Source organism: Gorilla gorilla, chromosome 6, assembly GCF_029281585.2.
Source record: "Gorilla gorilla gorilla isolate KB3781 chromosome 6, NHGRI_mGorGor1-v2.1_pri, whole genome shotgun sequence".
In the NCBI taxonomy this organism is placed as follows: domain Eukaryota; kingdom Metazoa; phylum Chordata; class Mammalia; order Primates; family Hominidae; genus Gorilla; species Gorilla gorilla.
Window position 1 is genome coordinate 11,158,107 of NC_073230.2, and position 27,581 is coordinate 11,185,687.

Consider the following 27,581-nt stretch of genomic DNA (forward strand, 5'->3'; position numbering starts at 1 on the left):
CCTCAGAGCCTCAGAGATTTCTGGGACTACAATAAAAGATTTCATGCTTGTATAGTCAGTATCCAAGAAGAAGAGAAAGAGGGTAGAGTTGAAGAATTATTCAAAGAAATAATGGTTAAAGATTTCCTGAATATGGCATTTTAAAATATGGCAAATTCGTTGAAGAATTGTTCAAATAAATAATGGTTAAAGATTTCCTGAATATGGCATTTTAAAACACATAACCTTTCAAGAAGCCGAGAGAACCCCCAGATCAAAGAAATGCACATCAAGAAACATAGTAGTTAAACTTCTAGAACTAAGGACAAAGAAAAAAAATTCTAAATGCAGCCAGAGAAAACAGTACCTGACATATAGGGGGAAACAATTTGAATGTCATCAGATCTCTCATCAGAAATTGTAGTGACCACAAGAAGGTGGCAAACATTTTTCACGTACTGAAAGACAAGAACTGTCAACTGCTAATTTTAAAGCTGGTGAAACTATCCTTCAGGAATGAAGGGGAAATTCAGACATTCTCAAATGAAGGGAAAACTAAAGGAATGTGTTTCTATAATACCTACCCTTAAAGAACAGGTAAAGGAAGCACTCCATAAATGATTTTTTATTTTTATTAAGATGAGAGTTATCTTGGGACATCAAGAAAGAAAAAAGAACAGAAAAAGCAGAAATATAGATAAGTAGACTTTTCTTTTCCTTTTGAGTTTTCTAAATTATGTTTGTTGGTTGATGTAAAAAGTGTAACATTGTCAAATGTAGTTCACAGTGATATAGAGGAGATGTTTATGACAGTCATACTTGGTGTAGGATAAGGGACTTAAAGAATGGTAAGGTTTTTATACTTAAACTGGTAAACGTTGATACTAACACACCATAAGCCTTGTGGATATAATGCAATAATTAAAGCAACCACTAAAAAGCTATCCAGAGAGACACAAAAATGCCATAGATATGTCAAAATAGAATTTCAATAAAATGTTCAAGTAACAGAAAAGCAAAAAAGAAATCAGAGAAACAAGAAAACAGAGAACACCCACAACAAACAAAAAAAAAATGGTGGACTTAAGCCCCAGAATGCCCATAATTATAGTAAGTGTAAATGGTTTAAATACACCAATGAAAATGTAGAGACAATAGAGAAAAGTCGATTCATCTATACTTTTGCACTTTTTGTTCTTTCTTCTTTCCTTCCAGATGACCCCAAATACCTCCCACCTTTTTTCCCCTTATTTCTATTTTTTTGGTGTGCTTCCATCAGCTATTTCTTAAAGGTGGGTATTATAGGAACCCATTCTCTTAGTTTTTCTTCACTGATAGGAGATTGGTAGAGTAGATTAAAGAAGAAAAATGTGGAGAGCGGACATCTTGTGGCTGTGTCGTGCGCGTGAGCCCCATAGGGCTGGGGAGGAACCAGCTGCCGCGCAGCGAGGAGGCTGAGGCTATCTATCTAGAAAATTCCAAGGAATCTATTTTAAAAAAACTCAGAATAAGTTCAGTAAGATCAACATACAAAAATCAATCACATTTCTATACAGTAGCAGTAAGCGTGGAAATTGACAGAGAATACAATACTGTTTAAAATTGCTTTAAAAAACACTTAGGTATAAATCCAACAGAACATATACAGCACTTGATGTTGAAAACTACAAAATACCGATGACAGAAATCAAAGTGCTAAATTTGTGGCCAACATGCCGTGTTCAACATGTCCATGTCTATAAAAAGTGGACTATGTGTCTATAAAAAGTGAATTTTTCCCAAATTGATGTATAGGTTTAATGTAATTCATATCTAAATCATAACAAGACTTTGTGTAGGTACAGAAAAGATTGTTCTAGTTGGGAGTGGTAGCACGTGCCTGTAGTCCCAGCTACTTGGGACCCTGGGGCAGGTGGATTGCTTGATTCCAGGATTTGGGGTTGTAGTGAGCTATGATCGTGCTACAGTGCCCTAGCTTGGGTGATAGAGCGAGACCCTGTCTCAAAAAAACCCAAAAATATAAAAGATTATTCTAAAATTTATGTGGTTAAGCAAAGGAGCTGGAATAGGTGAACAGTTTTGGAAAAGACGGATAAGGTACAAAGGATCACTCTATTCAATCTGAATTCTTACAATATAGGTAATGTAATAAAAACTGTTATATTGTTGTAGGGATAGACACATGAATCAATGGAACAGAATGGGGAACACAGAAATAGGCCCACACAAGTACAGCCAAGAGATTTTTGACAAAAGCATAAAAGCAATTCAATGGAGGAAGAATAGTCTTTTCAACAAATGCTGCTAGAATGGTTGGATGTGCATAAGCAAAAAAAAAAGAAAAAAGAAAGAAAAATTGTATCTTGACCTACACCCTAATCTTTATATAAAAATTTACTTAAAGTGTGTTGGATTAAGTGTGAAATGTAAAACTGTTAAACTTTCAGAAGAATAAACCTCTGGGGTTTAGAAGTTAGTGAAGTGTTCTTAGACATGACACCAGAGACACAGTCCATAAATGTAAAAATTCAATAAGTTGGAATTCATTAAAATTTAAAACATCTGCTCTGCAAGGGGATGAAAAGACAAACCATAGACTGTAATAAACTATTTCTAGGCTACATATTTGAGAAAGTGGCCATATTTGGAATACATAAAGATTTCTCAAAATTCTACAATTAAAAAAATCTAATGGTAAAATGGGCAAAAGACGAGACATTTTACTATTGTACGTTTTCTTGTGGGAGCAAAGTAAATCTTTTTAAAAAGCAACTGTGTCTTTTTCAACTCACTTCTTGGAAGTGATGATGGAAGTGTGTCTTCGTGGCTCCTGCAGAGGTTTTAGCTGGACTTTCCATACTGGAGATGAATAAGCACCCCTCTCCCCCTCCACATTAGGGCCGGATAGCATTCACCACTCTCACCTGCTTAGTCTTCTGCCCCAAACTGCTTCATTCATACCTGCTTCTGGAACATTTTCTCGTACACTGACTCCAGCACAGAGGCTGTTCTTTCTAAGTTCTCCCTGAATTAGCAGTGATGAGATGCCTCATGACCCGAGAGACCTGGCCTTGGCTGTTCCCCATGTTGGACTAGTATTGGAGATCACATAGTTTATTGTTTCACTTGTCATTGACTAGAAAATAAATTAGAAAGATGGTTCAAGTTCAACATTTTTACTCACGGTACTCCTTGACTTCTGCCTGTTTTGCAAAAGAGGGTCTGTAGATGACAAAAACATGAAAAAGACATTCAGTGGAAATGCAGATTGAAACCAAAATAAGAGATCACTAGCTATTAAAACAGCTAAAATAAAAAGTAGTGACAGTACCAAATACTCAGGAAGATGCAAAGAAATTGGATCTTTCATGCGTTGCTGGTGGAGATATAAATTGGTGCATCTAGAAAATATTGGAAAGTAGTAGTTTCTTTAAAAAGTAAATGTATGCTGACGATACGACTTAGTTCTCCTGAACGTTTGTCCCAGAGAAATGAAAACCTGTTTCTACACAAAATATGCTTCTGGACATTCTAGAAGCTTTCATTGTAATGGCCACAAATTGGAAATAACCCACGTATTTTTCAATGAGTGAATAATTTTACAAATTATGGTGCATTCATGTCATAGAACACTACTCTGCATCATAAAGGAGTGAGCCGTTAATAATGTAACACTTGGGTGAATGAGTCTGAGGGGAATTACACTGAAAAAAAGCCTGACTTGAAAGGTCACATGTTGTATGATTACATTTATGTAACATTCTCAAAATGAGAAAATTATATAGTTGAACTAACTAGTGGACGCCAGGTTGGGATGAATGGGAGGATTAGATGTGTCTATAAGAGTAGCATGAGGGAGGTGTGTATGGTGATGGCAGTTTTGTGGCTGGACTGTAGTGGTGGTGAAGTCAGCTACACATGTGATAAAGTGACAGAGCTATACTCACACATTCCACTAATTTCAATTTCCTGATTTTTCAATGCATTGTATTTCCTTAAGCAGTATCCATTAAGAGAATCAGGGTAAAGGGCACCTGATTTTCTCTGTTCTATTTTTCCAATTTCCTATGAATCTATAATTATTTCAAAGTAAAATACTGTTTTTTTCCTTGAAAAAGGAGACTTCTCCAATGTACTTCAAAAATATCTGTCGTTGGCTTCCCAAGACGTGTGAATTTGTTGTTGTTTTATTGTGTTTTCGTTTTGTGTTTGTTGGTATCAACAAATATTTTCTTTCTTTCATTTCTCCACATTTTACTTTTGTTTTTCATCTTTTTATTTCGATAACTTTTGGAGTACAAATGGCTTTTGGTTACATGGATGAATTGTATGGTGGTGAAGTCTGAGATTTTAGTGTACCCATCACCTGAGTATTGTAAATTGCACCCAGTATGTCGTTTTTTCTTCCTCCCCTTTCTGAGTTTCCATAGTCCATTATATTGCACTGTATGCCTTTGTGTATCCACAGCTTCGCTTCCACTTATAAGTGAGAACATATGGTATTTAGTTTTCTATTCCTGAGTTACTTCACTTGGAATAATGGCCTTCAGCTCCATTCAAGTTTCTGCCGAAGTCGTTATTTTCTTCTTTTTTTTAATGGATGAGTAGTATTCTGTGGTGTATATATACCATTTTTTCTTTATCTACTCATTGTTTGATGCCACATTTTCTTTATCCACGCATTGTTCGATGGGCACTTAGGATGAGGATCCATGCCAATATCGATTTTTTTTTTTACTTTTTAATAATGGCCATTCTTGCAGGAGTAAGGTGGCATCTCACTGTAGTTTTAATTTGCATTTCCCTGATGATTAGTGATGTTAAGTATTTTGTTCATATGTCTCTTGTATATCTTCTTTTGAGAAATGTCTGTTTATGTCCTTTGTCCACTGTTTGATGATGATATTTGTGGTTTTCTTACTGATTTGTTTGATTTCCTTGTGTTTTCTGGATATCAGTGCTTTGCTGGATTCATAGTTTGCAAATACTTTCCCCCATTCTGTGGGTTGTCTGTTTACTCTTGATGATTGTTTCTTTTGCTGTGCAGAAGCTTTTTGGTTTAATTAGATCCCATTTATTTATTTTCATTTTTGTTGCATTTGGTTTTGAGGTCTCAGTCATGAATTCTTTGCCTAGGCCAATGTCCAAAAGAGTTTTTCCTAGGATATCTAATAGAGTTTTATGGTTTCAGGTCTTAGATTTAAGTCTTTCACCATCTTGAGTTGATTTTTGAATAAGGTAAGAGACAGGGATTCAGTTTCATTCTTCTACATGTGGCTAGCCACTTTTCTCAGTACCATTTATTAAATAGAGTGTGCTTTCCCCAATTTATGTTTTTGCGTGCTTTGTCAAAGATCAGTTGATTTTAAGTATTTGGATCTATTTCTAGGCTCTCTACTCTGTTCCATTGGTCTATGTGTCTACTTTTATATCAGTACCATGCTGTTTTGGTAACTGTAGTTTTGTAGTATAATTTGAAGTCTGGTAATGTGATGCTTCCAGATTTGTTCTTTTTGCTTAGGATTGCTTTGGCTATTAGGGCTCTGTTTCGGATCCATATGAATTTTAGTATTTTTTTTCTAATTCCGTTAAAAATGATGTTGGTATTTTGATAGGAATTGCATTGAATCTGTAGATTGTTTTGGACAGTATGGTCATTTTCATGATATTGATTCTTTCAATCCATGAGCATGGGATGTGTTTCCATTTATTTGTCATCTATGATTTTTTTCAGCAGTGGTTCGTAGTTCTCTGAAGAGATTTTTCACCTGCTTGGTTAAGTATATTCCTAGTGATTTTATTTTATTTTATTTTTGCAGCTTTTGTAAAAGGGATTGAGTTCATGATTTGAGTCTCGTTTGGTGGTTGTTGGCATGTAGCAATGCTACTGATTGGTATACATTGATTTTTGTGACCTGAAACTTTACTAAATTCATTTATCAAATCAAGGAGTCCTTTAGAGGAGTCTTTAGGGTTTTCTAGTTATGTGACCATGGCATTGGCAGACAGCAATAATTTGACTATCTCTTTTCCAATTTGGGTGCCCTTTAATTTTTTTTTATCTTGCCTGATTCCTCTGGCTAGGACTTCCAGTACTGTGTTGAATAGAAGTGGTGAAAGTGGGCATCCTTGTCCTATTTCAGTTCTCAGGGAGAATACTTGCAGCTTTGTGCCATTCATGATGCAACTGTCATGATGTTGGATGTGGGTTTGCCACAGATGGCTTTTATTTTGAGGTAAGTCCCATCTATGCCTAGTTTGTTGAGGGTTTTTATAATAAAGGGATGCTAGATTTTATCGAATGTCTTTTCTGCATCTATTGAAATGATTATATGGTTTTTGTTTTTAATTCTATTTATGTGATATATCACATTTATTGATTCATGTATGTTAAACCTCCCTGCATTTCTGGAATGAAACCCACTTGAGCATGGTTATTATTTTTTTTGATGTGCTGTTGGATTCAATTAGCTCATATTTTGTTGAGGATTTTTGCATCTATATTCACCAAGGATATTGGTCTGTAGTTTTATTTTTTGTTGCTGTTATGTCTTTCCTGGCTTGGTATCAGGGTGATACTGGCTTCACAGATGAGTTAGGGAGGATTCCCTCTTTCTCATTCTTTTGGAATAGTTTCAGTAGGATTGGCACCAATTCTTTGAATGTCTAGTAGAATTCAGCTGTAAATCCATCTGGTCCTGGGCTTTTTTGTTGGCATTTTTCTTTTTTATGGAGTCTTGCTCTGTCACCCAGGCTGGAGTGCAGTGGCACGATCTCAGCTCACTACAAGCTCCGCCTCCTGGGTTCACACCATTCTCCTGCCTCGGCCTCCCAAGTAGCTGGGACTACAGGTGCCCGCCACCACACCCGGCTAATTTTTTTTGTATTTTTAGTAGAGATGGGGTTTCACCATGTTAGCCAGGATGGTTGCGATCTCCTGACCTCGTGATCCACCCACTTTGGCCTCCCAAAGTGCTGGGATTATAGGCGTGAGCCACCGTGCTCGGCCAGCAACTTTTTAAAAAATTACTCATTCAGTCTCATTGCTTGTTACTGGTCTGTTTAGAGTTTCTATTTCTTCTTGATTTAATCAAGGAGGGTTGTATGTTTCCAGGAATTTATTCATTTCCTCCAGATTTTCTAATTTGTGTGCACAAAGGTGTTCATAGTAGTATCAAATGATCTTTTGTATTTCTGTGCTGTCAGTCGTAATGTCTCTAGTTTTATTACTAATTGAGTTTATTTGAATCTTTTCTTCTCTTGGTTAGTCTAGCTAATGGTCTATCAACTTTGTCTTTTCAAAGAACAAGATTTTTGTTTCATTGATATTTTGTTTTTGTTTTTTGTTTCAATTTTATTTCATTTTGCTCTGGATCTTTGTTATTTATTTTCTTCTGCTAGCTTTGGGTTTAGTTTGTTCTTGTTTCTCTAGTTCCTTGAGATGTGACATTAGATTGTCAATTTATGATCTTTCAGAATTCTTTGTGGAGGCACTTTATGCTGTAAACTTTTCTCTTAGCATTGCTTTTGCTGTATCCAAGAAGTTTTGATAACTTGTGTCACTGTTATTTATTTCAAAGAATTTTTAAATTTCCATCTTGATTTCATTGTCAATTCAAAAATCATTCAGGAGCAGGTTGTTTAATTTACATGTGTTTGTAGTTTTCAAGGTTCCTTTTATAGTTCATTTCTCATTTTATTTTGTTCTGATCAGAGAAAATACTTGAAGTGATTTTGATTTTTAAAACATTTATTGAGACTTGTTTTGTAATCCATTATATGGTCTATCTTGGAGACTGTTCCATGTGCTGATGAGAAGAATGTATATCTGCAGTTCTTGGGTAGAATGTTCTGTAAATATCTGTTAGGTCCATTTGTTCTAGAGGAGTTTAAGTCCATTGTTTCTTTGTTGACTTTCTCTCTTGATTGTCTGTCGAGTGCTGTCAGTGGGGAGCTGAAGGCCCCCCTATTATCGTGTTTCTGTTTATCTCATCTCTTAGGTCTAATAGTAAATGTTTCATGAATCTGTGAGCTCTAGTGTTAAATGCATAGAAACTTAGGATTGTAATTCTTCTTGTTGGATTCATCCTCTTATCATTACATAATGACCTTTTGTGTCTCTTTTTTTTCTTTACTGTTGTTGCTTTAAAGTCTGTTTTATGTGATATAAGAATAGCTACTTCTGCTCACTTTTGATTTCTATTTGCATGGAATATCTTTTTCCATCCCCTTACCTTGAGTTTTTATGAATCCTCATGTATTAGTCTCATTGCTATAAAGAAATACCTGAGACTGAGTAATTTATTTTTTTAAAAAAAGAAGTTTATATAGCTCATGGTGCTGTAGGTTGTACAGGAAGCATGATGCTGCTCAGCTTCTGGGGAGGCCTCAGGAAACTTACAGTCATGGCAGAAGGCAAAGAGGAGCAGGCACATCTTACGTGACAGGAACCAGGAGCAAGAGAGAGTGAGAGGGGAGATGCCACACACTTTAAAATGACCAGATCTCATGAGAACTCACTCACTATCACAAGGACAGTACCAAGAGGGGTGGTGCTAAACCATTGATGAGAAACCCACCTCCAAGATCCAGTTACCTCCCACCAGGCCCTCCATTCAACAATGGAAATTACAATTTGAAATGAGATTTGGGCAGGGGCACATATCCAAATTCTATCACCTTACATGTCAAGCGAGTCTCTTGAAGACATCAGGTATTTGGTTTGTATTTTCTATCTATTCTGCCCATCTGTATCTTTTAAGTGAAGCATTTAGGCCATTTACATTCAGTGTTAATATTTAAGTAAAGGGCTTAGGCCATTTACATTCAATGTTAATACTGCATTCATGATACTATTCCAGCCATCATGTTAATTGTTGCCTAGATACTTTATTTTATTTATTGCATTATTGTTTTACAGGCTCTGTGGCTTTTATGGTTTCAAGAAGTTGTATTATGGTGCATATCAACCTTTTGTTTCAAAATTCAGAACTCCTTTTAGCATTTCTTGTAGGGCTGGCCTGGTAGTGACAAATTCTCTCAGCATTTATTTGTCTGAAAATTACTTTATTTCTTCTTCAATTATGAAACTTAGTTCTGCTGGATACAAAATTCTTGGCTGACAGTTATTCTGTTTAAGGAGCCTCAAGATAGGACCGCAAATCCTTCAGGCTTGTAAGGTTTCTCCTGAGAAGTCTGCTGATAGAAGTCAGGAATGGCTTCCCTCCATCCATGCTGGAGACTGGACATGCATGCAAGGCCCTTCCTTCTGCTGTTCCTACTTAATATTCCCCTCTCCTCCCTGTATCAGGTTCAGCACTAGGTAGGGTTAAGGCTTTCTCTGTGGACTGGATTGCCAGGTTCCCTGGAGGCAGTCTCTCCCACTGTCACACTCACAGTTCTTCACCTGGCTCATGGTGTAGGCTGCAGCCTGCTGCTTCTTTCAAAGGGTCTGTGGTTTCTTTCCATTTTTCTGTTAAATTCCTTCATTGTTTCTTGGAAGAAAGTTAATGGTGTGTCTCTGCACACTATTTTTTCTTTCCAAGGGGGAGACGCATGCTAACACTGCCTCCAATCCACCATATTGAAAAAAAGAAGTTTTCCTATTTTTAAAGTAAAATCCTTTTCTTGAAATTGGGCTTTTGAAACATTTGCTTAGGTACTTTGCAAGATGAACCAAACTTCTAATATCAAAGGAGAACTTGGCCCACCAAAGGGTAGAAACTGTAGGCTCTCTCCTCCTGCTGTTTGTCATCAAGGCCCACACAGGTGTCCTGGCCCCAGCTGCAGGATGGGCTTTGTGTGAGCTCACAGGAGCAAAGCACGTGCCAGGTGCCCCGAGACTTAAATGTTCTCTCTGCTTTTATATCTTTTCATCGTTTCATAGTTTTTGAAATTATTTGATATATTATTTGATTATAAAGGAAAAAAAATCAGAGATTTTATTAAAACTCTGTAAACATTCCTAATTAAACTTCGCATGTTGTTCACAAACCTTTATGTTTTAAGCTGCTTCAGGACAGAGAATTGATTCTCCTCTCATTTTTCAGTGACAGATCTGGTGGTACTTAGAGCCAGTAACATGCAGCAGTTAATTATGCTGCTGTCCCACATGTGTACATTTTGTTTTCTTGCCTGTATTTGTTATAAAGAGGGTTCATGTTACATTCCTCTGCACCCTCCAGAATGATTAGGTTGGTGTGAGATCCTCACATACTGAACACACACTTAGTAACTTTCTTGTTGACTGGCTATTCTGTTGTTTCATGTTATTTTAATGAGACTGGGAAAAAAGCCATTGCTCAAATCTGATTATTCTTTATTAAAGTTCTCATATTGGAATTATTAAGGACTAATGTCATTAGGGACATTTCTACTTTTGATATAGAAACAAGCTTCTTTGGGAAAAATCTCCTGTTTTCATGCTTGACAGTGTACTTTCTCTTAGTTAAAACAAGTCTTTATGTATTTACTGTTTTATCTCCTGTGCTAAAACAGAACAGTGAAATCTAAGGCAAAGATTGGGCATGTGCTTCGACACCCTCGTAAATTACCCTTGCCATTAATTTAACCACAGTTGTGTTATCACTTGACCTAAAGGGTCTCCTGGATGATTGGGAAACCAGCAGAGAGGCTAATGGGCCAACAATCTTGGCAGCCAACCTCCGTGTATGTTTTGGAAAATTCCTTCAGGATGTTTGCTTTGGCATTTGATTGTTCCTATCTTCAGATTACCTTATTTTATAGTATATTGAATGTTGCATCATTAACAGATACCTGGTTGATATCTTTATTACTGTGGCTTCAGGCAGTAATATAAAGATTTTTCTCTAAAATACAAAGTGTATTTGAAAGCTTTTCCTTTACATGTATATCAGTTTCAAATTTTACAATTAAATTTTATTCCCAGGAAACTCTCAGGAGGTTCTTTTGTGTATTCATAAGGTATAATTTGATGTCAACTTATATTATTTTTCAGAAAGGAAAATAGTTTCGTATCCAAAAGTTTGAATTGTCTTATTTAAGAAAGTTGACACACTTTCTCTTTAATCACAGGAAACAGTATGATTTGACTTTTCTAAACCACATAAAAGTGTTTCTAAATATTTTTGCAGATCTCTTCTTCTCTTTAAAGTGAGAATAATCTTCTTTAATTTTGGAGACTGTGCTAACCATTATCTTTGCTATTAAGGATTAATTTTGTAACTAAATATGTGTTGAGTCCTGGGCTCACACTTCAGGGATACATCAGGAGACAAGTAAGGCCTCTGACCTTGTAAAATTTACCTGGGAGAGACAGGTAGTTCCAAGTAAACAAATGAATAAACAAGATGATGATAGATGGCTGTGAATTCTATGAAGGAAACAGTGACTCAGGTCAGGGAGGTGATAGTTTGCTTTGGTGGGTGATTGGGAAGGCTGCTCTAGGGAGGTGACATTTGCATAGCTTCCTAAGTGTAAGAATGAGCCAGAGATGCTGCGAGTACCAGGGCTCAGAGCATTTCAGGCCATGGAGTTGACATGCTCAAAGAGCCCAAAGCAGAAAAGCTGTTTGGTCAAGAAATAGGAAGAAAATGAGTGTGGCTGTAGTATCATAAGCCAGGCAAAGGGTCAAGGCAGGGAGGGAGAGTTAGGCAGGAACTAGATCCTGCAGGCCCTGGAGGCCATTGAGGTTCTTCCCATTCTGAGTACAGTGGGGAGCCTCTGCATGCCTGGAAGATGGGGGCATTGTGATCTTTCGATTTGACTTCTGGGAGACCAGGGAGGAGCCCTGCCGTGGTAGACCTCCAGGGGAAACATCTCTGTGGCTGTTTTCCTGTGCGGGCAAGTTACTTTGTCTAAAGCCCAGTTTCCACATTAGTGAACAAGATTAATGATGGCATCTACACAGTAGGGTTGGTGTGATAGTTCCATAAGAACATGCATGTGAAAGGGTTAATCCAGTGCTTGGAGAAAAGCAAATGCTCTACAGCAGAGGTCCACAACCCTTGGGTAGGAACCAGGCCAGTCCATGGCCTGTTAGGAACCAGGCTGCACAGCAGGAGGCGAGGGGTGGGCAAGTGAGCGAAGTCTCATCTGTATTTACAGCCATTCCCCATCACTTGCATTCCTGCCTGAGCCCCACCTCCTGTCAGATCAGTGGCAGCATATGATTCTCATAGGACCATGAACCCTATTGTGAACTGTGTGTGTGAGGGTCCTAGGTTGCACGCTACTTATGAGAATCTAATGCCTGATGATCTGTCACTGTCTCCCATCACCCCCAGATGGGACTGTCTAGTTGTAAGAAAACAAGTTCAGAGCTCCCACTGATTCTACATTATGGTGAGTTGTATAACGATTTCATTATGTATTACAGTGTAAGAATAATAGAATTAAAGTACACAATAAATGTAATGCACTTGAATCATTCCAAAACCATCCCCCAACCCTCTGGTCTGTGGGTAAATTGTTTTTCATAAAACTGGTCCCTGGTGCCAAGAAGGTTGGGGACTGCTGCTCTACAGCATTATAACGATATTGTCATGTTGTTTTAAAGATGGATGGGACATTTCACTGCCTTCCTGAAGCGCATGGCAGTGGGCATATGAACAGACATTTACTGGGCAGTAGTTACCTTGTTAGAGAAATGGGTACAAGAGTATACCTGTTCACCTAGGAAAGAAGTTCATTCTGAGGAAAGGGTCAGAAAAGTCTTCCTAAAGGAGCAGAGTCTAAATGTGGCTAAATAAACAAGGAATGGCCCTGCGACTTGGCCCAGGTGCCCCCACAATATCGACCCCTTGGACCTTCAGTGGTGCCATTGGATTCTGTCCTTTCGTTAGCGCACTGTTCCTTGAAAGCTTCTGTGAGTTGCAAACCCGTATGCCTGACACCCAGGAATGCTGATTGCTGTTGGCCACAAGCTTGTCTTAAGGGGATGGGCACCAAGGCGTGCCCATGTGGCTGGGGCATGGCAGGGTGCCAGGAGGCAGGTGCTGCATTCCTAGAGAAGCAGATCTTGCACAGCAGGGAGCAGGCTGAAGGCGCCAGGAACCCTCTGCCAGCACACCCCTGAGATAAGCACTTCCTTCAGAGCTGAGTCCGGCTGCTCAGCGAATTGATGGATGATGAAGACATTGTCTTCCTCTGTTAGGATAAGAAAGATAATGATCTTTCTCCTTCCAAGTCGTCTGGGAGCTCAGGCTCTGTGTTGTGATAAAGTACAATTGGGGTTGTTTGTCTTTCCATGCTTACAGAAATCCTATTCCTCAAGAAAAGAAAGAAAGAGCCTACAAAGAACTTAAAACTAAGAAAGGACTTTAAAAAAGAAAGGTGGAGAGGGGAAAAGATGATTGCTACGCATTTTCCCTTTGCTTCCCACGGGAATGGCTTCATTCTTGCCTTGAGTGTCTTAGATATGTCTCTCCCCCACCCGCAGCACTGGCTTTTCTGTCTTCTACCATTGAATTAGGCCTGGTCTAGACTTCAGTATTTATATCTGAGAGTACAGAAAAGAGCCTTTTCAAGAATACATCAGTTCTGTTAGAATAAGATCCCATCCGTCATCAGATACCTTTCTGCAGCTTTCTGTCACAGTATTTGATCACTGATCATAGAACCTGGACTAGAGCTTTCATGTGGAGAATGTACTCCCTTCAAAAGGAAAACCATTCAACAATTTAATATTTAATTAATTAAATACATGTGATTTGCTAATGTTAAGGTATTATAGTCACAGCCCCTCACTTGTTGACAAGTCCTGTATCAAGTAATCATAGTGATTAAAAACAAAACCGAGAGTCAGGAATCAGCAAATCAGGCTTTCCACTGCCAAAATAAACATCATATTAATTCATGACTTTATTTAAAAGAGAGAGCACCTCAGACCCTAATTCAAAGACTGTTTCATCTCAGCCCACAAACATCGAAATATCAGATGAGAAACATTTTGAGAGGCAGGTGTGCAGACGGCAGCAAGTCGTGAACCGGCTGCCTGACAGCAAAGGAGGAAGCATTTAAAGTACGGAGCCAGGAATTCAAAACAACAACACGTTGACGCCATGGTGCACATCCAGGGCAACAGAAAGAGCTCTGGACTTAGACTCAGAGGGACGGGAAAAACTCAGAGGCTGCAGATAGACCAGCAGGTAGAGGCCTTGATCACTCCTTGTGTAGCCAGACCCGTTGCTTAAAATCTCTGAACTTCCTTATTGTAAAATATGAAGGAAAATCATTATTATTCTTAGAATTAAATATTTGTGAAAGGAGCTTTAGAATGATAGAAGTACCATAGGGATGTTATTATCTTTTTTACTCTCTTTTCAACCTGTCAATTACCTGTTTAAATATGAACTAGTTATTCGCCCTTCCAGAGTGTCAGTTTCCTCTTAAATTAAGAATAATAAGTTTATCTCATTTGCTCATTTCACATCAGTCCTTTAAGTGCTTTGCATTTTGTTACATCTTATGTAAGTGGTGATATTAGCATTACTACATTGTAACACAGTACACAACATCTGAAAATGGTCCTGAGGCCTTCAAAGTTTAAATGTCATTTAATACACTTTATTGAAGCAGGTACAGAACTGCTGTGTAATTAATTTCAAGACATTTATTTTCTCTCAAAAGTGATTCTAAAACAAGTTTCCATGCTTGAAGCATTGAGTGTCAAGTATCTGGGAGATTTGCTTTTGTAGGACGGTTCATTTCCCACTTGTGCCAGAATGAGTCATTTTGTGTGTAAGTGTCAAGCTTGGAGAGGTTCTAATTAAGTGCAAATTACAATGAAATTAATAAATGACACCAATTTTTAGATTTTAAAATGTGCTTTGAGAGAATGCAATGTGGGCTTAGATTGACGGTAATTCTCATATTTTAAGTTGTGATTCAATATTATGTAGCATTAAAACTCAATTAAGTAAAAAATAAATGAAGAATCAAGTAGAGAGAATACTCATCTCTCAGATGCCTCAGCTTCTCCAATGATGGCTTAAAATCTGTTAAATGCTAAGGTTGTAATTGTCCTTATTGTTCACTATATTCCAAAATAATTGCACATATAATTAGCTCGTTTAGTGAGAGATACTAAATCACCCTGTTCACAAATATACTAGATCGTCATAAATTGTGCAAATGTAATTGCAAATTTAAGGTTTTATTTTACTTTTTGCAGATGAGCTGCAGACTATATATAAATTCATGTATGTAACCGCTTACCAGAAATTTTATTAAATCAAAAAATATTTGACCCAGCATTTTCTGATCCGTTTACAGTGGGAGAAGGTAGGCTACTTAGGTTCTTCCCCTCCCAGGTGGCACTAGTCAAGACTGACAGAGCCACCAGCAACTGATAGCCCAAAGATATCCTCTCAGCCTACCGAACCAGACACCCCTCACCTTCTACCTGGTGAGGCAGGGAAGCCCAGGGAAGTGCGTTCTGTCCCACAGGAGGCAATAGCAGGGATAGAGAAGGATCCCCAGACCCTACAGAACAAAGGAGACCAGGACAGCTCTGAAAAACACATTATCATTGGAACTACAGCCTAAAAAAGTAGGCAAAGTCCTATACCCTAAACCCATCAGGCAACTGCCATCTAAAATAAAAGATTTAAATAGGACAAGGAGTCTTAACATAATATCGAAAACGTCCACAGAGAATGGAAAATTACTGAACATACAAAGAACAAGGAAAAATCACAACTTGAATGAGAAGACACAATCAACTGAGGCCAAAATTGAAGTGAGTCAGCTGTTGCAATTACCAGACAAGGATTTTAAAGCATCCATCATAAAAGGGCGTCAGCAGCAAACTATTCATTCTCCTTGAACAAATGAAGAAATAGAAACATCTCAGCAAAGAAGAAGAAATTATTTAAAAAGTGAAAGTGAGTGAATTGAAACATTCCATAACCAGAATTAAAAACTAGCAGGATTAGCTCAGTAATAAAGTGGAGAAGACAAAGATAGATCAGTGAATATGAGGATAGATCAATAGAATTTGCTCAGTCTGACCAACAATGAAAAAAGTAGCAAAAAAAAAAAAAAAAAAAAAAAAAAAAAAAAAAACAAAAAAACCAGAGGCTCCTGTGAGGCTGTAACCAAAGATCTAACTCTAATTTTATTGGAGTTCTAGTAGGAGATGAGAGAGAAAATCGGGACTGAAAAAGCATTCAAAGAAATAATAGGTGAAAGCTTTCTAAATTGGGGGGAAAAAACCCACAAGCCTACAGATTCAAGAAGCTGAATGAATCACAATAGACCCTAAGAAATCAATTTGAAGACACTTAAACTTCTGTGTTGAAAGTAAGTAATTTCTGAAAGCTAAGGAAAAATTAGAACTCTGAAAAAAAATCTGTCAACCATGAATTCTGTATTTGGCAAAAATATCATTCAAGAATGAGGGGAGGCCACGTGTTATCACGTGTAATATCAGACCTGTAATCCCACCACTTTGAGGGACATTGATGAGGGAGGATTGCTTGAGGCCAGGAGTTTGAGGCCAGCCTGGGCAAGGTAGTGAGACCCCATTGCTACAAACAAATCAAAAAATTAGTCAGGCATGGTGCACACCCCTGTAGTCCCAGCTACTCAGGAGGCTGAGGTGGAGAACTGCTTGAGGCCAGGAGGTCAGTGCTGCTGTGAGCTATTATGGTGCCACTGCACTTCAGCCTGGGTGACAAAGTGAGACCCTGTCTCACCAAAAAAAAAAAAGGAAAAATCAAACTAAGGAAAAAACAGATAATGTGTTGCTGTAATAGTTAAATGAGGTCCTCCAAACAGAAAGAAGAAAATGATCAGAGAAGAAGGCTTGCAACTACAGAAAGGAAAGAATAACAAATAAGTGGATAATAGGGGTAAATAAAATACACTACTTTTCACTTCATGAGTTTCCTAAATTATATTTGAAGTTTGAAGAAAAAAAAATTAATTCCATCTCAAGCAGTGTTAAATGTATGTAGCGGAAATACTTAAGACAATTAGATTTTAAAAGTGGGGAAGGGAAAAGGATTTCAGTCCTTGCCTTGAAGGAGTGGAATGAGGATACAAGTAGGCTGTGATAGGTTATAGATGCCTCTTATAACAATTAGAGGAACTAATTGACCAAAATAGACCATATACTGGTTCATAAAATCTCAATGAATTTTAAAGAATAGAAATGCATAGTATGTTCTGTAAAAATAAAGGAATCAAACTAGAAATTAACAGATAACAGGAAAACTCTAAACATGTGCATATTAAACAACTTCTAAATAATCCATGTGTCAAAGAAAGTATCTTAAAGGGAATAAAGGAAACACTGAACTGAATGAAAAATCAAAATGCAAAACACCATAATTTGGCAGATGCAACTAAGGGCATGCTGAGAGGAAAATTTATAGTATTAAATGTGTATATTAGAAAGAGGAAAGTCTCAAATCAATAATTTAAGCTCCCACCTAAGAACCTAGAAAAAGCAGATAATAAGAGAAAAGACACAAATCAGTAATGTTGTAAATGAAATGACCTATTACTATGGTTACTGTAGCTTTTAAAAGAATGATAGGAAAATACTACAGCAGGTTTATGCTCATAAAGTTGACAACTTAGATTAGCTGGACCAAATGCTCAAAAACTATAAAGTGCCAAAAACTCAACCTATATAAGATATTTAACCTGAATAGGCTTAAAGCCCTTAGAGAAACTTAATTTGCAGTTAAACCCTCCCCACTCGATATCCTGGCAGAGATCATTTGACTTGAGAAATTTGCCACACATTTAAAGAAGAATTTAAATCAGTTTTCAAGGGTTTTATTTATTAAATTACAAATAGGAAACACTTCCCAATTCATGTTGTGAGGCCAGTATTATTCTGATACCTAGAACAGCCAAAGACAGCATTTAAAAAAAAAAAAAATCTGTAAACCTTTATGTCTCGTGAATATAGGTGCAAAAATTCTCAACACAGTAATGGCAAACTGAATCCAGCAAAGTACAGGAAGAATTAGACACCGTAACCAAGTGGGTGTTATTCCAGGCATGCAAGGCTGGCTTCATATTTGAAAATAAACTCATGTAAGTCATACTAACAGCAGGCCAGAGAAGAAACTTTATGAGCATAGCCACTGACACAGAAAAAGCGTTTGATAAAATCCAACACTCAGCTGGTTGCGGTGCCTCATCCCTGTGATCCCAGCACTTTCAAAGGCCAAGATGGGTGGAATCACTTGGGCTCAGAAGTTGGAGACCAGCCTGGGCGACATGGTGAAACCCTGTCTCAAAAAAATAATAAAAATAATAAATTGGCCAGCTGTGGTGCCAGGTGCCTGTAGTTCCAGATGCATGGTGGGCCTAAGGTGGGAGGATCGCTTGAGCCCCGGAGGTTGAGGCCGCAGTGCGCCATGTTTGCACCACTGCACTCCAGCCTGGGTGACAAAGCAAAACTGTATCTCAATAAATAAATAAATAAATAAATAAAAATCTAACACTCATTCATGCTAAAAATTCTCAGCAATCTAGTTATAGGGAGTAGCTTCGTCAGCTTCGTAAAGAGTATGTACAGAAACTTACAACTAATATACTTAGTGGTGAGAAGGTGAATGCTTTTTCCCCAAAGTTGGGAACCAGGCAAGAATGACCGCTCTCCCACTCTTAACAGAGTACCTAACCAGTACAATAAGGTAGGAAAAAAAAAGGCATCCAAGTCTGAAAGGAGGAATAAAACTGTTCTTATTTGTGGATGACATTATTGTCTTCATTGAAAATTCAAAGGAATTTACAAAAAAGTCCCAGGCTAATAAGTGATTCCAGCAAGCTTGCAGTATACAAAATCAACACATAAAAATCCATCACATTTCTATATAATAACGCGTGGAAACCAAATTAAAAATACAATAATACAATGCCATTTATAATTGTTCCTTGCTTTTCATCCTAATGCCTAAGTCCTGGGAACAAATCTTGTTTGTAGATATACCCAAATCTATATTATAGGTATACCCAAGTCTGTATTTCATTTGGGGATAAATCTAACAAGAATAGAAACTATTTTGAAATTTACAAAATGCTGAGAAATGGAAGAAATCAAAGACCTAAAAAATCAGAGAGACTTTGGGGATCACAAAACCCAGAAAGGTTTTTTGTTTTTTTTTAAAATATAGGTACTAGACCTAGACAGTCTCATTCTGAAATGTAGATGGCATAGCACAGGACCTATAATAACTAAAACAACTCTGAAAAAGAAGAGAAAAGTAGGAGGAATCATTCTTTCCAGTGTTAACGCTTACTGTATCCTGACAGTAATCGTGACTGTGTGGTACTGGCAAAGGAAAAGAGACATAGGTCAGTAGGACAAGACAGAGAACCCAGAAACAGACCCACACGAATATGCCCAACTAATTTTTGACAAAGGTGCAGAAGTGACTCAGTGAAGAAAAGGTGGCCTTTACAATAATTGTAGCTGGAGCACTTGGACATTTAGGACAAAAGTGGGTGGAACCTTGACCTAAAGTTCATATTTCATTAAAAAGAAAACTCAAAAAAGTATCACATAAAATAAAAACTGTAAAACTTTAAAACTTTTAGGAGTCCGGGTGTGGTGGCTCACGCCTGTAATCCCAGCACTCTGGGAGGCTGAGGTGGGTGGATCATGAGGTGAAGAGATTGAGACCATCCTGGCCAACATGGTGAAACCCCATCTCTACTAAAACTACAAAAATTAGCTGGGTGTGGTGGTGCGTGCCTGAAGTCCGAGCTACTCAGGAGGCTGAGGCAAGAGAATTGCTTGAACCTGGGAGGCGGAAGTTGCAGTGAGCCAAGATCCTGCCACTGCACCCCAGTCTGGTGACAGAACAAGACTCCATCTCTTAAAAAAAAAAAAAAAAAGAAAGAAAAGGAAAACTCAGAGTATCTTTGGGATCTAAGACTAAGAGAAGAGTTTTTAAATTTGATGATACCAAAGGTACGATTTACAAAAATAAAATCTTATCACAATTAAAAACTTTTATGAATGACCTTATTAAGAGTATGAAAACCAGCTACTCGGGAGGCTGAGGGAGGGGAATTGCTTGAACCAGAGAGGTGGAGGTTGCATTGAGGCAAGATTGTGCCATTGCACTCCAGCCTGGGCGACAGAGCGAGACTCTGTCTCAAAAAACAACAACAAAAAAAGTATAAAAACAAAAACTGCAGACATGGAAAAAAAATTTGTAAACCACGTACCTGATGAAGAACTAGAATATGCTAGAATATATTGAATATATAGACTACTCTTAGAACTCAACATTAAAAACCTATCAGAAAATGTGCAAAATACATACACAGACATTTCACCAAAGAGGATATACAAATGGCAAACAAACATGTATAAAGATATTCAACTTTACTAGCCACCAGGAAAATATAAACTGAAACCACAAGGAGATATCACTACAAACCCATCAGAATGGATAAAATAAAAAAATTGATAGCACCAGATAATGGCGTGAGAATGCAGAGAAACTGGATCACTCATATATTGTTAGTGGGAATGTAACCTGGTACAGCCACTCTAGAAAATAGGGAGTTGAGAATTTCTTCCCAACTTACTCTGTGACCCATGGGTGCTTACTTTATGATCCTTTGCAAGCTACTGCATTCTTGGGCATATCCCAAAGAATGAAAACTACGTTCACACAAAAACCTGTGCATGAGTGTTTCTAGCACCTTTGTTTGTAATAGCCCAAACCTAGGAAAAGTTCAAATATCTTGCAATAGACAAATATTTAAAACACAGTGTACTACTTCCATTCCATCACACATCACTCATAATAAGAAGTGATGGGCTTCTGATACACACAACTGGGATAGACCTCAAGAGAGTTATATTGAGTGAGAAAAGCCAATCTCAAATGGTCACAGACCGCATGAGTCTATTTAGATTCCATTTATTTAAGATCCCTCAAGTTACACAGTTATAGCAATGGACAAGAGATCTTTTGTTGCCAGGAGTTAGGCTTTGGGATGGAGAGCAAGGGCATGGGTGGGGCTTAAAAAGGGAGCTGGAGGGAGCTTGGAGGTGATGGAATGGTTCCCTCTCTTGGTTGTGGTGGTAGTTACATAAAGCTATGCGTGTGATAAAATTGCACAGAGTGTATTTACACCCATCCATGAGTGCAGGCACTGCTGGTGCCATCTGAATACTCTCTATGAATTCTCCCAACGTCAGTTTCCTGGTTTTGATGTTGTTTGGTAAACTGTAGTTACTCAGCAAGATGTTGGCACTGGGGCAGGTTGGGTGAAGGATGAATGGGTTTCACTGTACATTTCTTTGAACTCCTCGTAAATCTAATTATTTCAAAATAAAATGAATTAAAGACAATATGAATGTGAGAACATCAAATAATAAGGCTTTCACAGTACAGCGTAGGCTTCTAAAGTTTGGGAGGAGGGCCTTGAGATGATTTGGTAACACCTCTGTGGGTGCACCCTTCTGACGCAAATGACCCTCTGTTGTCTGTTCTGCTCTAACCAGGCATCAGCTATGTGGGTGTCTGGTGTTTCCAAAGGAGGGTAGGATGAGATCAGAGAGTGCACTGTGTGCTCACTGAGGAAGGGGGAGGAATAATGATCTGTTCGCAGGATTAAGAAAGAGGAAGAGGAGATACAGGACCATAAGAAAAGAGAATCCAGAGCTGAGAGCTTGTAGGAATGTCTCTGCTCCATTCTACTAGGGCTTAGACCGGTTGGCATAACAACTTCATGAACTGTCGGCCGTCCTTAAGCTCTCTTTTAGGTACCAATTATCCCCTGATTTTCTCTTCATTATTAACAGTAAATTATTTTCCTTTTCTCTTTCCTTTCCTTTCCTTTCTGACAAAGTCTGTCTTTATCACCCAGTCTGGAAGGCAGTGGCAACGATCATGCCTCACTGCAGCCTTGACCTCTTGTTTTTTTTGTTTTTTTGAGGTTATTTTTGTAGAGCCAGGGTTTCACCATGTTACCCAGGCTGGTCTTGAACTCCTGAGCTCTAGTGATCTTCCTTCCTTGGACTCCCAAAGTGCTGGAATTACAGATGTGAGCCACCAGGCCAGCCCAGGTTAGCAGTAAATCTTGCTAAGATTGGCCCATAAAGAATACCCTGGCTTGGCAGACTGTACAGAAGAAGGGGAGACTCGGAGACCACGTCCTATGCCATAGCCACTATTAGACAGACAGGAGCCCCAAGAACAGTTGAAGAGGAGTGGAGTTTAGGAAACAATCAGAACAATCTCTCTCCCCTGGTATGGCAGCCACAAAGAAGGGGCACCCTGGGGAGTCAGCCCAGGGTAGAGAAGTACATTTGGAGCCTTTAATCAGGGAAGCTTGCAGGGCTGCAGCACTCACCACAGGGGACACCACCAGGGGGAAAGCAGGCAGGAGCCATTTGCCTTCCCTCCTCTTCAATCCTGTATCTGTGTGTCTGTGCTGCTCAGATCCAGGAGCTCCTTAGGGATGCACTGTGTGTACGCGCCGTAGCACGCTGCACAATTCCGGACACACGGGGTGCTTATAAAGCGCTGTGGTGTATTTGGCAGCATCCTGTAGCCACCACATGGTGCCCAGACACCTGCAGGCTGAACTCAAGTGCCCCACCCCCTGGTGCAGAATCCTCAGATCCGGGGACTCGCCCAGGTGGCTCAGCACCACCCTCTGTCTGTTCTTAGGTCTTGCTCAGAGGCTGAAGCAGGGTGGGCTTTCTGGCTCACAGGGCCATCCGACCACTCCCCTCCTGGCCATTCCCCTTCCTCTCTCAGGACATACGCTTTCCCCAAGACGGAGAGGAGAGCCAGCCTGAATCCTTTGTGTTTGTAAACTCCTTTCACCTGGAAATTGCTTTACATGTTTTAAACTTCACATTACTCTTTGGGAGAAGAAAAGAAGTAACAAGTAATATTCAATTTCACACTTGGGAAACAAACAGTGAAGTTAAGTAACTTTCATAATGCCAGATAGCATATCTGTGTTAGGAAAGAATGTATGAGTCCATATAAAGTTCTGTCCTCAGACCTTTCTCAAGTGTGTTCTAAAATAAAAGGCTTCTGTACTCAAAATTGAGCTTTGTCCCTGTTGAATAGTAAATTAAGAGTTCAAAATGAGATAGTAAATAAGTTAGACCAAGTAAGTAAGCTGCCTTTGAGTACGGAGGTAGAGACATAAATTCGTATGATTACCATAGAAATCAGGCAGCACTTTCCTGAAAAAAGAGCAATTTTTATATCTTAAATATAAGCTTTTGAAAAATACGGTATTTGTTGATAAAAGGAAACTTCTAAGGGCTGCTACTGTATCTTGATGACTTAATAAGGGGATCTCCCTGTGGATGGGGTAAGTTAAAAGAGGTTATTTCTTCAGTTTTTCTTTATTCACACACTAGTAGCAAAATTAGAAAAATCAGTGAGAAAATTATATCTGATTTGTTGATATAAGCTTATGAACTTTCCATTATAAAACCTGAAATTAAAGTATATGTTGTTTTCTTTAATGAAGTTTGAAGAATTGGAAGAAGACAATTCTTGCAGTTAGTAAGTAAAAGTTATGTGTGTGTGTGTGTGTGTGTGTGTATATATATACACGTGTATATACATGTATATATACACGTACATATATATACACGTACATATATATACACGTACATATATATACACGTATATATATACACGTATATATAGTATATATACACACGTATATATATATATATACACGTATATATATATATATACATATATATATATATATAGAGAGAGAGAGAGAGAGAGAGAGTCTCACCTGTTGCCTAGGCTGGAGTACACTGGTGTGATCTCGGCTCACTGCAACCTCCGCCTCCCAGGTTGAAGCGATTCTCCTGCTTCAGCCTCCCAAGTAGCTGGGATTACAGGCGTGTGCCACCATGCTCGGCTAATTTGTTGTATTTTTAGTAGAGACAGGGTTTCATCATGTTGGCCAGGCTGATCTCGAACTCCAGACCTCAGGTGATCCACCCACCTCGGCCTCCCAAATTGCTGGGATTACAGGTATGAACCACTGCGCCCAGCCAAAAATCGCTGTATTAAATAGTTATCAGTCAGGAGCAGGAGCTCACACCTGTAATCCCAGCACTTTGGGAGACTGAGGCAGGAGGATTGCTTGAGCCCAGGAGTTTGAGACCAGCCTGGGCAACATAGTGAGACCCTGTCTGTACAAAACATAAATAAAATAAAATAAAATAAATAGTTGTTATTCTATTGTACCATCACCTTATTATGTCTGAGCAGTATTTGTTTGATGTAGGCTAAAAGGTGAGAAGAGAGAAACAGAAAACTGTGATCATGATTATGCCTTCCAGGGGGCCTAATATTGAACTGTACTAGGTCGACTATTAACAGACTAAAAATGTTTGGAAGCGCAAATGCAGCAAAAGTGGTTTTTATCCCAAGAAAAGCCCTGGATAGGCTGCCTGGTCCTTGGGTTGCTGTCTTCCATGAGGTGATTCAGAGACACAGGCTCCTTGGGTCCTGCAGTTGTACTGTCTACCAGCTCGCCTGCAGCCAGCTTTCGGAAGGAAAAAGGAATGAGGAGGAAGCCCACCTATCTCTTGCAACCCTGGACTGGCCTGGCCCAGAAGCAGCCCGTGTCATTTCCACCACCTTTCCACCGAAGAGAACTTGTCATGTGGCCATGTGGCCATGCCTACCTGGAAAGAGGGTTGGAAATACAATTTCTGGCTTGGGTTTAAATGTGTATTTTAGAAATGAAAATAGATTTTGGTGGACAGCCAGCTCAGCTGCCTCAGAGGCCTTCTTAAGCTGCATTAGCGTAGACTTTCTTATTTAGCTACATCCTGATTCCCTGTGAGTGGGCCTAGTTGTTACTTTTAAGAGAAAGATCTACAGAGCTGAATCCATTTTCAGTAGATAGAGGAATTAACTTTCTGAATAGAGTTCAGTTAAGAAGGAATTGCTAGAAGAAAATCTGCCCTCATTTGTACTAGAGAGGTAAAAGAATGCAGGGTTCAAGGAAGACGGACTTTCACATGGTACTCCCAGCAATTTCATGAGATCCAAAGCACATGGATCCCAGGACTTTGAGTGAGGAAGGAACTGACCTTCTCAAAGTATTGCAGGCTGATAAGGGCTGAAAAGGAGGAGGGGCTTGGCAGAGGACCTGTTAAATAATCCTTTGGCTGTTCGCCTTGCAATCAGAACATTGTATAGGTTTGATAAATTTCATGTTTTTCAAAAAAATTCTCTATTCCTACTTACACAAGAAACTGTGATGAGATCCCCTTAAGAGAATATTAATGCTATCAATACAGTTACTATTATTCCAACACCTTTAGCTCACTCTTGCCACTCTTTGGCGCTCTACTTTTTAATATAAACCATACATAGAGAGACAGGAGCCCCAAGAACAGGGAGGCTGGCCAAGCTGGAAAAATAATCAAAGCATTCTCTGTCCCTGGAGCCCCAGCCGTAAGTGGACAAACTTCAGTTGCCCGAAGCCAAGACCACTGGAGGGAAGAAAATTGCTAGTACCAGTGTGGGAGTTATACTGTCGTCTTCTCTTTTATAAGCATGGTCACGAATGACATGTGATTTGAAACCACAATTTACTACCGTAATAAAGTTTCTAAAATTACTGCAGTCGGAATCCAATCGTATTGAACAGTCAATTGATTCTGGGTTAAAACATGCTTACATCACAAGATAATGACTGGTTTGAGAAAAATAAGGTTGTGTTCAGGAGCCAATATCTCAGTGCAAGACGGACACTATTAAAATTCTTTAGGGGAAAATAAATTGCTGATTTGCTAAGTGTGCTTGAAGCAATATCACCTTACATCTGCCTAATGTTCTTTCCTCACAGCCTCCCAGTGAAATAGGTAAAGCAGGAATTTCCACTTTATAGAGAAGGATCTAGGGATATGAGAATCCATCATGTGAGAACATTTTAGATAAGTAGCGGAACCCAATTCATAAAACTCTTTACGCTACTCCAAGTAAAACAGGGCAGCCCGTGGATTGACACACACTGTTGTTAAGGACCAGATTTAGAGGTATGCTCACTCAGATCTATTAATTCTGATCAGTGTGAAGAACAAAGTTAGTGCTTTTGGATATTAAGATAGTTGGTATAGGCAAATAATGAAATTTAAAAGCAGTCACTTGACTGTAAGTATTTCTTTCTTACAGGAAACTGTTTTTGCAGTCTTATGGCAAATTTTGAGGCCCAACTGTCACCCTTTTGCATGTTTTCCTGTAGGAAGTAAATGAACTCTTTGTTTTGTATTTTTTAGCACTTTCTAAAGTATTTGTTTTCATTTGGTTTTATCCATTGCAAGGCAATTGTTTCTGACTTTATTCTTTGTCGTTGAATCATCTTCAAGGTTATAAGTTATGTTAAAAAACAACTTAACCTTTAATGCTTCAAAAACTTTAAAAGGTGGGTAGTGGGAACATCAACCACTGTGTTCTCTCATATAATCGGGAGCTGGGAGAAATCACAGCAGATTTTGACAGTGTCCTCAGTACCAGCAGACCTTCCTGCAGGAGGGTGTCCAAACTTCCTGGGCTTTATTACTCTATTAAATGTTCTACCAACTCCCCCAACTCTTCTCTTTACTCAACCCTTGACATGAAACACCTTTCTACTGTGTAGTCCATTAGGGTGTAAATCACACCAAAGAATTTTTGCTCAACCACTTTGCTAGATAGATTGGAAAGAAACACCATTTATTGCATACTAATCAAACTGTAATTGCCTGTCTCCCTGATAAATTGACCATGAATAAGGTAGGTCTCTTTGACTGACAGTCTTGGGAATGTGCATTGCAGTCTTTATAGGCATGACATGCTTGTGATAAGAAAGCAGGCTTGCTGTGAGGAAGGAAACAATGTTTCCCTCTTTTGAAGGGACTGATTTTCACAATTTTCACTTGCATCATAAATAGGTGTTGGCAAAAGCATCTCTCACTGATTATGTACATGGCAGATAGAGAAGCATGTTACTTTTAGTTTAAAAAACAACCTTGTTGCCATGTTGATTTAATCAGAGTTCTGTTTGTTTGTGTCTGCCCATCTAATGTGTAATCAGAATCCCTTAATAGGAAGTGGTTTCATTCCATTGCTCTGTATTCTGGAGAGAAAGTCTGATGTTGGATTTATCATTAACATTTGCCATCAGCTTGTCATCACCACCAAAGCCCTCTGCATTATTTTCTGTGCTCTCTATAAGGCTGGTTCTGCTCTGCCATCCTCTTTTTGCCAGGGAGAGAATTTTCTTTTTTTTTTTGAGACGGAGCCTCGCTCTGTCACTCAGGCTGGAGTGCAGTGGCGCCATCTTGGCTCATGGCAACCTCCACCTCCTGGGTTCAAGCAATTCTCCAGCCTCAGCCTCCGGAGTAGCTGGGATTATAGGCACACGCCAGCGCGTCCGGCTAAATTTTGTATTTTTAGTAGAGACGGGGTTTCACCATGTTGGTCGGGCTGGTCTCGAACTCCTGACCTCGGGTGATCCACCCGCCTCAGCCTCCCAAAGTGCTGGGATTGCAGGCATGAGCCACTGCGCCTGGCCGAGAAATTTTAAAATGAGTCACCAGGAATAAAATATATTAACCAAGCGAGGTCCACAGTTTATTCAGATTTTCCTAG

At 38.9% G+C, this 27,581-nt stretch overlaps 1 protein-coding gene and 1 long non-coding RNA gene across 3 annotated transcripts in view; one reads left to right on the forward strand and one right to left on the reverse strand.

Annotated features, from left to right (window-relative positions):
* SDK1 (sidekick cell adhesion molecule 1) overlaps positions 1–27,581 on the forward strand; it is a 965,237-nt gene that overhangs the window by 399,991 nt on the left and 537,665 nt on the right. The window lies entirely within an intron of this gene.
* Positions 1–27,581, reverse strand: part of LOC134758853 (uncharacterized) — a 48,399-nt gene that overhangs the window by 1,892 nt on the left and 18,926 nt on the right. Inside the window, exon 2 of the long non-coding RNA XR_010134510.1 lies at positions 3,164–3,201. This is a non-coding gene — a long non-coding RNA (uncharacterized lncRNA). The remainder of the gene's footprint in view (positions 1–3,163; positions 3,202–27,581) is intronic.